General features: G+C 43.8%; 1 protein-coding gene across 3 annotated transcripts in view; it reads left to right on the forward strand.

The window, feature by feature from the left end:
• Wwox (WW domain containing oxidoreductase) overlaps positions 1-16598 on the forward strand; it is a 563473-nt gene that overhangs the window by 25450 nt on the left and 521425 nt on the right. The gene's annotated exons all lie outside the window — the stretch shown is intronic.

Here is a 16598-nt window from a genome sequence, read left to right on the forward strand (position 1 = left end):
GGAGGATCACAAGTTCAAAGCCAGCCTCAGCAACTTAGTGAGGCACTAAGCAACTCAGTGAGACCCTCTCTGAATAAAACAAAAGGGCTGGGGATGTGGCTCAGTGGCTCAGTGCCCCAGAGTTCAATCCCTGGTACCAATATATATATATATATATATCTGCAAAATCAATAAATATGTTCTTATAAATTAAAGAAAATATTTGCCTTTTCTACTAATACTTTTTACGTCTTCCTGTCTCTTATGTTTCTTTTTTCCACACATGCATCTTCTGAGTAACTATGAAGGAAAGCAAAATCTATAGTGGGTATGGGGCAAGTGCAAAATACCATAAACCTGAACAGTGTGTGGATCTGCGGTCAAGTATAATTGCTTATTCTGTAATTTATATTAATCACGGTTCTGCTGCTTGCCGGGTGTTAATAAGTGTGCAGCCATGTTGACTTTTTTTTTTTTTTAAAGGTCGTCTGGCATCTTGGTGTTGATGCTTGCAACGAGCACAGTTCTTTGCTCTTCAGAGAGCAGGCATTGAGGATAGGAAGGAGCCAGTTGGAGTGACAGGCTTGCTCGCTTTGTCCTGTGCATAGGTTTGCAGATCTTGGTGCGTCCCACATAGTTAGTGTCTATGCTTTGCTGGGTGTTATGACTTCCTGTGGCTCTGGGCTCTTCATTCTCCACCTTGCCAACTGTAGAGCTGAGCTCTGCTGATGCTGATTATTAATCGGACAGTATATACCAGGGAGGTTTTATAATTGCCATAATTCTTCTTTGCTCCATTCCATTTCCCAGCTCCTCAAATGGTGTGGCAGCTGCAAAGCACAGTATTGGAACATGAGCTAAAGGATCGGATCTTAAACTCGTGATTTTACATTCTGTCAAGGCTGAAGGGAAAGGGGTCATGTTTCTGGATAATATTTGGGCCTATATATTCCAAGTGAACTTTTTATTTCCTATTAGGTAAAGTGGAAAATTTAGCTGAATTAGGATGCACACTCAATCTTTAGGGGATGAATTCTAGACTTCATGTTTTAGTTATCATAAAGGTAGTCTTGTTTGGACTGAAGAATTTACATTGTTTAACTTTTCAAAGGACACTTTTTTTTTAAAACTAAAAATATCACGTGTTCTATTCAAACTATCCAGAGAGAAGTACCTGAAAGTGAAGTATTTCCAATAAATCCCCAAGGAACAAATACTGATGACTTTAAATGAATAGAAAGCTTTCAGACTGTGTGTCATGAAGGAAGCTAATCATAGGAAAAAGCCAGGGGTGTTCTTGCAGGGCTGACTGAGCTTACAAGGGTACAAAACATTAGAGTTATCACATTAGAAATAAGTCTCTCCAAATTTCCAGGCGATCAAGTCCTTCTGTCTTCCGAACAGATTCTGTGGCTCTTGCTCAGGTATTGGAGAGCCGTAGGTGTCATCTTAGATGTTTCTGGACTGTTTCCTTTGGGAATTGCTTTGTGTTATGTTGTGGTGTGTTTGTGTGTGCGTGCGTGTTCTCATGTTGGTGGGGAAAATTAACTCTGGCGACGAATGTGAAATGGCAAACATGGTTCATTTACTGTTTGCTTGAATGTTAGTATTGGGTTTCAGAACCAGCATGTTGGTTGGGGTGGCTTTGTTTTAAACCTTGGGATAGAAAGCTGTCTGCTATTAGGAGAGCATTTCTGCATCACTATCAGAGGTCTTTTTTTTTTTTTTAAGAAACTTGCCCATGTTTTTTAAGGCTGGGCATTGCAGTAGCCTGTAGTATGAATTTAGCAAAGATTATTCTCTGTGCACATAATTCTTGGTGATGCCTGCTGAATTTGACTTTTTCTGTAAAGTCTTTGGGAACCGTCAAACCCCTCTTTCTTTCGTTTCCTTTAACCTCTTTTTTTATCCTGACAGTTGGCATGAGCTTTCTCTTTTTCATTACTTCTGTGATTCAGAGTCCATCTCTGGCTTATCTCTTCCTCCTCTGTTTAGTTTCATATTTTACTTTAATTTCTGTACTTCAGTATCTGTCATTGTGGTATTTAAGCTCTTGGAAGAATTTGGCAGTTGCTAACTTCTTGAGAAAATAAAGCAGTCCGCTGGCATAATGTTCTGCTTGTGCTGAGTTAAAAATCCACATTATTTGGCTACGGTTGTGATAATTCAGGTTCTGTTTAGAATTAATAGCCGGGAATATTTTCCCTGTTAAGATGGCAACTTTGGTGTCAGAAAGCCCCGTCGTGTTTTTCCTGTGTTATATGTGAAAAGAACCAGGCGAGTCTGAGGATATTAATAATAATGTCATGCGGTGATCCCTCTGTGCAGAAGTATGAAAGAGAGAAAATCCAGAGGACAGCATTGAACTGAGGCAAGGGTGCATTTTTGTGACATGTAATGCTGATGGCACAGTGAGGATGGGAAGAGGGCAGGAAGACATATTTAGTTGAGTGCCTGACACCCCCAGCTGACCCTGTGGTGGTTTACCAAGTGCATGGGGCAGTGGATTCCTGAGTAGGGTTTCCTTTTGGAAGTGTGAGAGAGAGAGAGATTCAGTACACAGAATCTCTGGGTTTCCATCTTTGCAATTGCAGTTTTATCACCCTGTTAAATTGTGTTCAGATATTAGAAGCCAGCTTTGTTGACCGATCACGGGAATTCTTTCCTTCTGCAAACTCGGATTTCTTTCTTCCTTCCATGACATTTATCTAAGTCAGGTCTGCTCACTTTCTTTTTCTCTATTTTTCAAATATCGATAGGCTCAAAGAATTAGACTGAAAGTATTTCTGAAAAACAAAACAAAACAAAAACAAACCACCATCACTTTCACTAAAACTGACCCAAAAGGATAATGACAACAAAAAAGTGACATTTGTAGGTTTGGCTGTCTAATTTCCTTTCTTCTTGGCTTGAGTTCTTTCTGGAGTTGAACATATAAGCAAATGCACATATATGTGACTTTTGAGATCTCTGGAACAGAGAATTAACCTTCATAACTGGAATTTATTCAGCGTGTAAATGTGGGTGGCTGATTATTTTATACACACCTGCTATTGAATGATGGGTAGGTGTGATGACTACATATAAAGTTACATTTAAGTCCGGGAGGTGCTTTTATGAGGCGGGCTGGAAATGGCATCCGATTTTCTTATGGCTTTTTCATGTCCATTTTGATGAATCTATTTATTACTTCTATAATGAGTAGTACACATGGTTGGTTAGCCAAGTTATTGAACTTTATCAACCTTGGCTGAAATTCACAATGCGTGCCAAACTTGTTGTAACATGTAAGAAATTACATCTGGGCTAAAAGGTTCAATAATGATTACTCTGATAATGGAATCTTTTACAAAGCATGGGATTTCTTTTACAAAGCATGCTATGGCTGTGCTTTTTAAAAATTACAGTGATACAATGAAACAAGGAATAACATGTAGCTGGAGAAAAATATTCTCTCACAGCATTGATTTAGAATTGTAATAAGCTTATTTGATGCCCAGGATGGACTGAGAGAGCATTGCTGTCTCCGGGTATAGGTTCTGGTGTTCATTGTCCCGTCTCTCTCCGGATCTTGCTGGAGGTAGCCGTAACCATGTGACTTTGAACGCTTTTGGGTCTGGGTGACACAACTTGATAATGTCATGTTTTGTCATCTCTATTTATGAGTTCTTAATGGATTTGAAATGCACAGCATTGCTAGTCTTTAATTGTGGTCTCAGGAACACAGAAATTTTCACTTTCATTGGAGAAACCTGAGCACAGGGTTGGGCGTCTACCCAGTAAGGAGCTATTGGGTGTTCAGGAGCCTGGCAAATAACACCTTTTTCCTTGTCTGAGTTAGACTGAATTGAGAAGCAAGACAGAAAAGACGTGTCTGAGTCCCAGGCAAAGCTGATGTTGGTGAATGGGGCTGATATCTTGGGCTTTCTAGTCCTGGACGTCAGGATGAGGCAGGGTGATATCAGGGCTGGGTCAAGCACGACCCCCCTGCAGCCTGTTCAGGACAGTGAGATAGAGCAGAGTGCATGTTCTTTGTAAGAGAGGAGAGGCAGGGCTGTGTGTGCCTGGGTCTCACTCCTAGAATTACAATTTATGTAAGCTGCATCACCCCAATGGGCAGGAGGGAGACGCAGAGAGGGGCCAGAGATCTTAGCACAAATGGAGGTCCTTTCACCCAGAAGGATGCTTCAATAACTTCAATAACGAGGAAGATGCCTTTTCCAGTCCATCAGTGGCAAACCAGAGTACCTGGAATTATGAAGGCTTGGGAAAGCAAGACTGCAAATAAATAAATATTGTGTCCACGGCCCAGTTTGCTTTTGGATTATGAGCCCTCAACTTATTTCTTAGATAACCTGCATACTCTTTTGACTTCTGTGCTTTGCATCCTGCCAACTCTGGGGCCTTGTACTATATTCTTGACCACTGAGTCTCAGTGTCTTCATCTGAGGAGTGGGTACCACCATACCAACCTAATGGAATTGGAGGAATTTGGGGGGTGGGTGAAAGAAGAGCACCTGCCCTGGGGTCTGACAGAGTGTGTCTGTCTACCAGGTTTCCAAATTGTTCAGATTCTAGGGCAAAGTGGCTTTGTTTTCTTAACTTGGTATGGTGGGCAGTTTTACAAATATGCCAACACAGAGAGAATTACAGTTTTTCTTAGGAGACAAAAAAGAATTGATAATGCACCTTGTATGGACAGGAGACTTGACTTTTAGATCTACTTGAGTTTTAGATCCTCAGACCATCCAGCTGGGCAACAGCTTTACAATTGTCCTGATTTCTGCTTCCCCTCTGGGAGTTTGATAAATTTGGGCCTGTTTTGTTTGATTGCACGAAGTTGCCAACAAGTCCTGAAAGGCTGTTTGTACCACTGCGATTCTGTGCTGTGTGAAGAGTATCCACACCTTCAGAAGAGCAGAAAAACCAGCGCCGGTCTGTCTTCTTCCATCTCCATTTGGACATAAGTCCTCTCCACAGTGTGTGAACATCACAGACCACATAAGAGGAATGGAAAGATACGGAGCAGGTGGACATTGTTAAGGGAGCAGGAGCCTAGTTCAAGGGAAAGGGGAATTCTTCTGAACAGCTCAGCTTTCACTTTCACTGGAGAAAAACGCAGTGATGGAGGTGTGGAGCGTGTTGCTGTTGGCCAGCTGTCAGAATGGCTGCTCTGTCACTGATGGGAGAGCTGACGGTGAGGCCGTAGAAGAATCGCAGGACATCCTACAGCATCGGCAGTCCGTCTGCCCATCCTGCAGGAGCCAGCCCAGTTTTGCTGACAGCTCAGTATGCCTTTTAATTATTCTGTCTGCAGTGAAATATTCCCTTTTAATTTCATTAAATTTACTTTTCATACTAAGAACCACGTGTTATACTTGCTAACGGATGTTTAAAATGGGCAGCTGATTTGTTTTATTTTTTATAATGCTCCATTTGAACTCAGTGAGCAGTGAAGAGGTGCGTGGTGTAGTGGCTCAAAATAACAATGACAAGACCAAAGGAAGGAAGGAAGGAGCCCAGGGCCTAGCTGACAAGTCCTCTCCAGTGAGGACCCAAGTGCACGTTGTTTGTGGGTGTCGTCTCCCTGCCTTTGACACTGGAGAATCGGAAGGGTTCAAGAGTAAACATCTCTGGAAGCAATTAAGCTTTTTTAAGAAATAAAGATTCAGCAAGAATCCATGTTATGGTTTGGTTGTGAGGTGTTCCCCAAAAGCTCAGTTTTGAGAGGTTGCAAGAAGGTTTAGAGGAGAAATGATTCGGTTCTGAGAGCCTTAATACAATCAGTGAATTGATCCCCAGGTGGGATTAACTGAGTAGTAATGAGAAGGCAGATCGTGGCTGGAGGAGGTGGGTAATTGGGGAGTGGCTTTGGGGTATATATTTGGTATCTGAGGGGTGGAAGCTCTCTGCTGCCTGGTGGTCATGTGAGCTCGTCTCCTCCTCCTCACTCTTCCTCACTTCAAGACCCGAGGAATGGAGCCATCTGTCTGTGGACTGAGACCTCTGAAACTGTAAGCCCCCAAATACAATGTTCCTCCTTTAAAATTGCTCTTGTCGGGTCTTTTAGTCACAGAAGTGAAAAAGCTGACTTAAACACCATATTTCTTGAGTATGTATTTTTTTAATATAATTTTTTAATACCATTTATTTATTTATTTATGTGGTGCTGAGGATCGAACCCAGGGCCCCACGTGTGCTAGGTGACGCTCTACTGCTGAGCCACAATCCCAGCCCCTCGAGTATGAATTTTTAAAAGTTTTTTTTTTTTTTTTTTTTTTTTTTTTTACCCCTAAATGATAATAAGACACATTTGGGACAGCCCTCTCTGAGAAGCCAGCAACCACCCAACTGCCTCGGACTGCAATCAAGCCTGGGAGGACATGCGGGCTGCGGGGAGCTGCCGGGGAGTGCTTCATGTGCCACTCCACTGAGGGAAGGCGAGGGCTTGTGGAAAACGGGGTCTCTGAATCGCAATCATCATTTGGCATCTCTATTACCTGCAGCTGCTCCTAGGCAGGTCCACACAGCCATGTCTTTGTGACTGTTAAGACTCTTAACGTTTCCAACAATAAGGCCTCTGATGTTGGCCACCTGTTTATACTTTAGTTGGTTGAAGCTATCATGGTGTGTTGTGAAGAAGGTAAACATCAAATCCTGCCCAAGGAAGAGGGAATGGTTAGGTGATTCGTAGAAGGAAAGGACAGCACCAGACTTGGTTTCAAGGGACAGAACCAGGGCCAGTGGACTTGGCTCTTCTAGGAGCAGCATGCAGTGGATTGGAATTGCTAGGGCTGGGACAGACTTCTCTGATGATTAAAGTTGTATAAAAACTAGATAGAAAATTTTATGTATTGAAAATATTTTAAGAAGGTTTTTTTTTTTTTTCTTAGTTTGGTTCTCCCAAAAGCAGAACCTGAGAGAAAGGCCCATCTGTAGATCATCTGGGATCTGATTGCAGAGGACACTTGGGAGGGAGGGGAACACTAAACTACGGGGGAGGGAGAGGCAGGCGTTTTTGAGTTGGGCGGTGGTCTTGGCAACTAACTGGTGCTCAGTTCCTTGGGACTTTCTGAGAAACGGTGAAATGCATCTCAGAGCTGCCTGCCTAGGGAATGAGGGGTGTTTTCCTCTGGCTTCCATTCCTCTGGCAAGGGTGCCCCCCACCCATGGGTATTGAGGTCCCCACGCTTTGAGGGTTGCTCCTGTGTTAGGGCCAAGCAGGATTCCATAGGTGCCCCCAAGCTTCCTGTTGTAGAATTCTCAGGACAGTCATGGGGAGCCGTGCTGCAACCCCTGGTGAGGTGGCTGACTTAGTTTGTGTGAGACTTGAAGAGAATGAGGTTGCAGTGGTGTCTGGAGAAAGATGGGGCTGGGAGGAGTTGAAGTGGCCCAGGAGGGATGCCCAACACAGTCTGCCCCTTGCACACTGCGTGGCTCTCCTGTGCCCCGTGAGTACAGTCCACACCAGGGCCCTTCCAGGCCTGAGGTTGTCTGTCAGGAATGCGAGCCAGCCCCAGGCTGTGATGAATTCTGGGGACTTGATCTAGCCACTGTTGTATCAGTTTGCTGGGGAAGCTGACATAAGGCACCACAAACTGGGTGGCTTAGGACAACAGAATTTTATTCCCAAGTAATAGAGGGTAGAAGTCGGAAATCCAGGTGTGGGTAGGCCCTGTTCCTGCTAATGCCAGTGGGGCGGCTCCTTCCTCCTTCAGCTGCTGGGGGAAGAGGGGCCTTGGCTTGTCGGAGTGGGATTCCTGTTTCCGCCTCTGTCTGCGTGAGCCTGCTCTCTGTCTCTTCACCTCGTCTTTCTGCGGGCATCCGTCTGTCTTTGTGCCTGCATTTCTCTTTTTTATAAAGGACAACAGTCATGTTGGATTAGGGACCATCCAGATGACCTCACTGTTCCTTAATTACCATGTTAGCACGTGGAGCTGGGGGTTAGGACTTCAGTGCTTTTATTTTTGGTGTCGGGGAGCACTCTTCAACCCGTAACAATGGGACAACCAGTGAAATGTTTTCCAAGATCGATGCTATCCAGAGCAACAGCTGTCATTCAACAAGCTTCTTCCAACAAACAGCATCTCTATTACCTACAGCTGCTCCTAGGCGGGTCCTTGCCCATGCGGGGCTCACCTTCCTGCGGAGCGTGATTTTCAGAGGTCATTGCTCTTTTGCCTTGTCTTATCCCCCACTAGGAGTGAAGAGGGGAGTTTCCTGCTTTCCAGTGATGGAACCAGTGGCCTTGAGCAAAAGTTCCCAGTCGCAGAGTCGTTGGTGCGCAGGCTGGTGGCCGGGAGAGTGCTTGGAGCCTCTGAGTACTGAGCAGGCCTCGGAGGCTGACTGCTGAGGGCCCTGCCTAGGCTGAGGTGGCGTGATGGCTCACAGGGACTTGTGTTGGGCTGTTTTGTCATGTCCACAATACTTCTGTTTATTTTTTAGAAGAATAAACAAAGCGCTTTTTCAGCTTTCTGCTTAATAACGTTCCAGATGACTGGATGTCAACTTTTTTTTCCCCCTCCACCCTGTACTCCTTTGAGCTATAATGGAACCTCTGGCCCCCTTCCACAGGGAGAAAATAAACCCATTTGTAGCCAGGCCTTTGTGTACAATTTTGGGGGAGAGGAAAGGACAGTTCATGGATGCTGAATTAAGCAATCCTGATATTTTTCAGGAATTATAGTCATTAGTAGCAGTTACATACGCGCGTTTGCTTTAGACAGTCCTTTTACCCATAAAAAATTTATTGATTTGGATAGGATTAGGAATAAAAATTCCTGGAAATGTTTTTTGTTAACTTTTTATTTTCATGGTCCCTTTTCTGATAGAAATTTATCAGTGTGTAATTAATAAAGTAGTACTGATTTCCAGATTACACTCTGCTAAACAATAGAAATTTCCTAAATAACTGGCAGGTAATGAAAAAAAAAAAATTCAGTTACTGACAGCCTGTCATGGTTGAATCTAAAACCTAGGGGCAAAATACATATATTCTATGTAGTTTCCATTTCTAGACTCTGGGTTTCTAACTTCTTTCTTATAAAATTTTAAATTTCTTTTTCCTTTTTTGAAAGATGGGACCTCCTAATTATTGACTTCCTTCTTATATAATCTCTTTAACAGATTTGATTTTCACACTGAAGGTAATTATTAAAATGGCTCCTTTGGCAGTCGGTAAGTGTAATTAACTCAAGGAAAGGTTTGGGGTTAGAAGTGGGTGAATAGCTGAGGCCTTAGCATCTTACTTGTGGAAGGTACCTGGCCTGTGCTTATGGAACTGGATTTGGGCTTTGCAACAGTTTAAGCAGCTTTTAAAAACAAAAAAGTTACTGCCTCTGTGGAAACAAACTACTCAAATATTAAGTGATGAAAAATGAATCTTAGTTTAGGTAAAACTAGCCACGGGAACTCTGCAGTGCAGCCAGTGGTAAGTAAAGGCGGTGAAAGCATCACCTTGTGGCAGAAGAGCCAGGCTGCCAGGTACTCTGTGGGAGCCGAGTGTTCAGACACCAGTGTCCCTGGCCTGGTGGTGGCCACCTTGCTTGTGGTTACTTCCGGTGTGTGCCATCTTCCTCAGGTGTCCCGCCAGAGCTTAGTATGACGTCAGGACCATAGGTGAATGACTTCCAGAGAACTTTCTTCTTGATAAACAATGTTGTGCTACTTTCCACGCAAGATTGGATCAGTCTGTTGAGCATGTGGAGGTTTGCAGTTTTCTACTTTCTTTTTAGACTGATTTGAGCAAAGATGCTCAAATTTCCACTTCCTTGAACAAGATGGAGTTTTTGCTATGCCGAAGGAATATTTTTAGCTTAGTAATTTGCTTAGAAACTGCCTTATTCAATATTTGATGTTAAATTTGAACTAAAACATATCGCATCATATGACATGGGTTCTTACATTAACATTTTGTTGGATTGGAAACAATCAACACATTAGTCATCTTAATTCATTTAAGTTGGCTTTCTTCAGGATTCTGGGATCCAAAAACAACACATTTGTTACTTTTACACACAAAGGGAGAGGCAGGATGTAGTTTATAGTTAACATCCCACTCGGCAATGAAAAACCAATGTAGTTATAGTAAGTTGAATGAAATTCTGGGCAAAACAGTGTAATAAGATTTTGATGCAAATGGGATACTTAAAAATTTGTTTCGTATTTGTTTTAATGAGATTCTCCTCATAGATGCTTTCATAGAAAGGACTAAATTTTCTAAAATTAAATTTTCTATGGTCATCATCCACATGGGTTCTGAACTTGATTGTTTGCAATTTTTAACTTTTTTTCCTCAAAGTCTTTAGGTCAAGGTCACTTTCATGTCATTCTGAGCTTTGTTCTTGTTTTGCTTCAGGTCAGTTCAGAACTGAATATGTAAAGTGAATTGCCTATTCCATGGGTCTGCAAACTGGGGTGCCTGGGTCAAATCTGGCCCTGTCCTGCCTATTTTGATAGTTTTGTTGGAACATAGGGATGCCCACTCATTTGCATATTGTCTGCAGACGCTTTCATGTCATAACAGTGGGACTGAGTGCTTGTGACATAGACTGCACGGCCACAACTGGCTCTCTGGCCATGTATAGGGAGGATCTGCCAGCCTCTGGCTTATTCTGCTAACTGTGTTTCCCTAGTAAGGATCTCTCCGATACATTTTCAGAATTGTTACGAAAGCAAAGCCCATTTCTCCTAAAGAGCTGGTGTGCTTTTCTCATTTAAGGGATGGACGCTACAGAGTATTCTCTTTCCCTCTGTTTATCTTGGTTTGCCAGGAAGCCCAGAACTAACATCTCAGTGTTCAATTAGGTACCCAGTTTACTGTGGGCTCCTCATAGCTTAGCTTTCTTTTTTCATAACAAGGTCCCACATTTTCCCTTTAAAAAAAATCAACTTTTTGAGGTATCATTTATGTGTCCTTTACCCAATGTATTTTATTGTACACCTGAATGATTTGACAGATGCTACACAACGTAAACCACCATCCCAATCCAGACACAGGATATTTGCATCTCTACAAAGATCCCCCTCCTGCCCCTTTGCCACTTGCAGCTTGTCAGTACTGCCTCTCCACCCCACCCAGTCCCAGGCAACCATGCACTGATGGTTGAATTATTTTTAGATTTGTGTGTGTGTGTATATATATATATATATATGCACACAATTTTTTTTGAAAATAGTTGGGGCACCCATGATTCATAGTTGAATAGCAGAGCTAGTAGAGAAGCTAAGATTCATTTATTTAGTCTTCTGTGCAGATTTTTAGATTTCCACAGGAGAATTTGAGATATTACTTGCACAGAGAGCATGTTAGTGAATGTATTAATAATAAGCCTAAGGTATTGACAACTTGGCTGCTTGCCAAGAACTCAGCGTAGTTATCTCATTTGATTTTCTTAACAGCTCTTAAGAGTACACCGTCTTAATAGTCCCTTTTAACAGACGAGGAAACTGAGGGTCCTAGGAGTTGCATATACTGGCTTGCTGGGGCCGCTGTAACAAAGTCCCACAAACTGGGTGGTTTCAGTAACAGAAATTTGTTGTCTCTCAGTTCTGGAGGCTCAGAATTCAAAGTCAAGGTCGTTGGCAGGGCTAGTTCCCACTGGCAGCAGAAGCTACCCCAGGCCTCTCCTTGGCCTTCATGTTCAGGTGGCGGTCTCTCCTTACACCCTGTCCACATTTCCACATTTTAGAAGGATGCCAGTCTTGATGGGGTGGGGTCCACACTACGACCTCACTTGAGCTTGATTACCCCTCTATAGACCCTATCCTAAAAGGCACATTTTTAGATAACGAGGGTCAGGACATCACCATGTGAACATTTTCAGGGGAGGGGCACAGCTCAGCCATAGCATTAAATGTCCCCTCCATGAAGATTGGTGGAGGCCGATGGCAACGCGGGTCCCTCTGGCTCCAAAGGGAGCCCTGTTCCTCAGAATCATTCTGTGATTGCAGTGACAAAGTGACTGGCGGTAGCTTTTCAGTTGTCCATGACAACAGGACAGTGCTGGGAGGAGGAGCATGCCTGTGTTTTCCCTGAGACATGGGAACTGAGGTCCAGGGAGGGAGCTTCGAGGGGCTTGGAGTCTAGCCCTTGCCCTTCCTCTTGCTAGTGTTTGACCTTGGCTTTCCTTGTCTATACCAGTGGAATAATAGCATTATATATGTTCTTGAGGGTTCAGGGGACCAAGCTGTGAAAGTCACATGTAGACGCAGGCCCTGGACACAGTGAGCTGCCTGGGAAGATAAGTTCCAGACATTCCCAGAACAGAGGCTCCCAACCTCTAGGGACCAAGTCCTTGGGGGGCCTGTTAGAGCAGCAGGCTGGGGCGGGACCTGGGAGCCTGCCTTCCTAAGCGATGGATTCGGGTACAGCATTTCCAGAGCAAGGAACCAGCTCTTTCCTCTGCAGTCTGGTTTCCAGTTTTCTTAGGGCAGAGAGAGAGAGAGAGGCTCTAGGAAGAAATTGGATTTCAGATGACGCCCCATCGCCCCTGCTTAGTCATTCCCTGGTTCACGGATGGCCTTGCTTCCCGGGTAGCTGAGGCCAAGAAGTTGAGGGGACTTGGGTAGAAGGCCTGGTCAAGAGCTCCAGCCTAGCAGGGCTTCCATAGCCAAGTACTCCACACCGCGGGGCTTAAACAAAATTTACTTCTCACAGTTCTGGAAGTTGGAAGTCCAAGATCAAGGTGTTGGCAGGGCAGGTGGCTAACCAAGGCCTCTCACCTTGGCTTGCGGATGAACAGTCTTCTCACTGTGTCCTCCTGTGGTCTTTCCTCAATGTGCCCCTTCCTGGCAGAGTGGAACAGAAACTTCCTGCAGGCCAGAACCCTCTGTAGGGCTGTAGTGACACCACAGCTGTGGAGCTCACCGTCTCCTTTCTGTCTCCCCGGCCCCACCACCCTTTTGGTGGTGGTGGTTAGGGATTGAACCCAGGACCTTGCATGCACTCTACCACTGGGCTGCATCCCCAGCCCTCTCTACTTTCTGAGTTGAGATCAAGCCTAATCCCTAATCATTTCACTTTACCTAGGCTGGAACTCACACTGGGACCTTTTTGGCCCAGAGGCAGCAGCTGGCTGAGTGGAGCCAAGCAAAAATTTACAGCTGGCCGAGTCTCCAAAGTCAGGGAAATCAGCCTCAGCTGGAAGGCGATCTGTGCGTCTCTTATGTTCAAGCTGAGCAGGTGCCTGCCTGATCATAGCTGATGGGTAGATTGCAAGTTTCCTGAGAGGTATAGATTTTTAAATTGGCATGTTTCTCCAGCGTCTCGCCAAGGTATTGCAAAACAAAAGATTATCAAGCTCAAAGCTCCTTTACCTCGCCCCCTTCCAACTGAGTCTGATTTTGTTCAAGCAGATCTTCTCTGCTTAAAAAGTAATGGATTATTTCTTTTACTAGCCATGCACCCCACTGGGACCCAGGCATTGTAAGCACTGGCTGAGTCATGTCAGAAGAGCCCCAGTGGTGATTCTTGGTGTTTCCTCCAGTGCTCCCTGACCTGTGAAGAAAATGAGGTAGAGTTTAATTTACTTCCTCTTTTGAAAGCTAGAATTGCCAGTACCTTCTGCTTGGGACTGTTGCAGACTCTTTGATAGTAATCAAAGCAGAAACTTAGAAAAAAAAATTTTTTTTTGGGGGGGGGTACTGGGGATTAAACCCAAGGGTGCTTAATCATTGAGCTACATCCCCAGCATTTTTTTTTTTTTTTTTTAATATTTAGAGTCAGGATCTCTCTGAGTTGCTTAGGGCGTCGCTAAGTTGCTGAGGGTGGCTTTGAACTTGTGATCCTCCTGCTTCAGCCTCTGGAGCTGCTGGGATTACAGGCATGTGCCACTATGCCTGGCATTATCACCTTTTTTAAGAAAATGCTTTTTGGGCTGGGGATGTGGTTCAAGTGGTAGCGCGCCCGCCTGGCATGCGTGCTGCCCAGGTTCGCTCCTCACCACCATAAACAAACATATGTTGTGCCCCCCGAGAACTAAAAAATAAATATTAAAATTCTCTTTCTACCTCTCTCTACCTCCCTCTCTTTAACACAAAAGCATTTTCTTTTTTTTTATACTGAGATGTTGCCAGCATTTGTGTTTTTAAAAAAAAAAAAAAAAAAAAACCTAAACAATAGCCACAAACACAGCAAGACGGAGTTTACAAAGTTTTACAAAGTTGTCATATTAAAGACATTATCTAAGTAATCTGGTTATATAGATGATCAGAGATACTACTTAAAAAATGTAAGGCAGGATGATCCTAATTAGAGGAAATGGGCCAGCCACGTGGGTCCTGGGCCCTTTGTAATTAGGTATATTCTGAATTAAATGATATATGTTAGAATTTTTTTTTTACACTTTGCCTCCTTTTTGTATATTTTGAGCAAATCTTTTGTTAGTTGTTGTCACTTCGTAACCAATCACGACACATGCCCTGTTACCGACTTGTTTGGAGTTGGAGAAGTCATTGATTTTTAGGCAAGGTCACAGTGGGCCCAGAGTACACAGTTAATGGAACTCTCTGACTGTGCATCTAGCTTCAGAGACTGAATTTAATTCCTGTTTTTAAGAAGTTGCATCTTAAAAAGTTGTGAGAGAATGAAAAGTCAATTTGGATACTTTAAAAGTGAGCCTCCAAAAAGTGCTGAATTTTCCAGGCATTGTGTTTTGAGCACCTCCATATGACTTTGGGAGCATAAAGAATTTAATCTTTTCAAGAGGCAAAGTAATATACCACTTTTTTTTTAAAGGTGAGAGCCAAGGTCGATCTGAAATTTTTTTTTTTTTTTTTTTTTTTTTTTTGAAGTACTTGAATTAGAAAGGTAGTACATTGTCCTCGATGCGGAATGAGCAGCTTTTCATTTCTGGGAGCTCTTAATGGAATGAAGGAGGGCTTCTTCCTCTTTTTATTTTACTTTTTCTTATTTAGATAATTCTAAATACTTCTTAATTGGCAGAAGTGGAAAATGTGTTGTGAGACTCGGCTGATCATGGCCTCTTGGTCATTAAGAAAATCAGAGCAACAGTCTGGTTTTGGATGGGTGTGGGCCCAGGATCCACGTGGCTGGCCCATCTCCTCTAAATCATCAGGAACCCCATCTCAAGCAGATGGGAAAGAGCAGCGCAGGCCCCAGCACCACAAGAAAACCCTCTCACAGCTGTGAAAACAGTGAAACCTGAGTAACACAACCCGGGATGCTGCCGACTCAGGCAAGGGTCCTCTCCTGCTCGGGTGGCTGTAAATTAATCCATCAAAATAAGACAGGCCAAACTTCAGGGGAAGGTCTGTGCTTCTCAACACCCAGGAGACTTGGGTTCTCTTAGTAGATACTGGTGTGAATATGGGAGTGTGAGAGCTGAGATCACAGGTGCACGAGTGCCTGTGTGTGATATTAGTTAAAATGAGTCCGTCCTCTGCAGAACATAAATGTGAGCCGATGCGCCTGTGCAGGGAGACACAGAGCCTTCTCCTTCCTCCTCGTCTTTAACACCAGGGAGAAGAGGAAACTGTTTTGTTGAAAGTCTTAAAAAGACAGTGTTCTCTCTAAATTCAGAGACCACTGTCTTTTTTAAGACTTTCAACAAAACAGTTTCCTCTTTTGTTTTGGATTTTTAAAAATTTGGATTTCTAAAAATTGTTTTTCATCAGGAGGTTTGTGTTGTCTTTCATTGTCCTATTTTATTCTTTTCCTCCTGGGATCTGGGGCAAGTTTATACCAGCACATGTGTACTTCACTAAAAAGTCTGATGCGAGTTACTTTCTCTTTATTGGGGGAGTGGGTGGTGACTTCAGTAGCAAAAGTCCTTTAAAGTCTGGATCCAAAGACTTTGGGGAACTAAAGGGGAAAAAAAAATGTGAGCAGAACTTGTAATGCTGCGGTATTAAGGGGCCCTTTATGGGTTGGAAGTGTGAGGTCGAGTTAAATTAAGTCTGAAGCAGTAAATGACTAACCCTGGCGGATGTGGAGTGGAACTGTGATTTCTCTACCATCCTTTCCCCTCTCAGCCCTTCACAGATAAGCGCTTGTGAATGCTGAGCGGCGTTAATTCAGGGCTCCGGGATGAAATGTTAAACAAGAGAACGTTGGTAACGTATCACAGTTGAGAGATAGATTCCAAGAAGCAGGCGCACTGACGGAGTAAAGGAGTCAAAGGGACCACGGTTCCAGACCTTGACATGGGAACATGGAAATCAAATAGGCAAAAATGAGCTGTTGACCTAGGAGCACATGGCATTTGGATCATTTTTTTTTTCTCCTTGAGAAGGACAGCAGCTTTTGTGCCCACCCAGGGATGCTGACGATTTAAAAAGCCCACTGCTGAGTGACTCAGTTTACATCATATGGATGGCAAGTACATAAGCAGGTGGCAGGAGAGATGTACCTAGATCTCTTAATGTCCTCCTTCTGGGAGGAGTGTCCAGGCTGGTTCCTCCCTGCCCTCCAGGGGCTCCCTCTGGCCTGTGCCTTTCACCCTGAAGGAAGGGAAGATCAGTCTTCCTCTGCATGCTCCAGATCATTTCTGATACCACATACGTGGGCTCTTCCCTCCTGGTGGGTAATTTGCCGACTCTCCAGATACCAACTGGGTGCCCTGCAGTTCAGGTACGGAGCTAGCCGCCCAGAGTTGGCA

This window comes from Marmota monax, unplaced genomic scaffold (assembly GCF_021218885.2).
Source record: "Marmota monax isolate L192 unplaced genomic scaffold, Marmota_monax_Labrador192_F-V1.1 WCK01_AAM20220418_F8-fsc00024, whole genome shotgun sequence".
NCBI classification, from domain to species: domain Eukaryota; kingdom Metazoa; phylum Chordata; class Mammalia; order Rodentia; family Sciuridae; genus Marmota; species Marmota monax.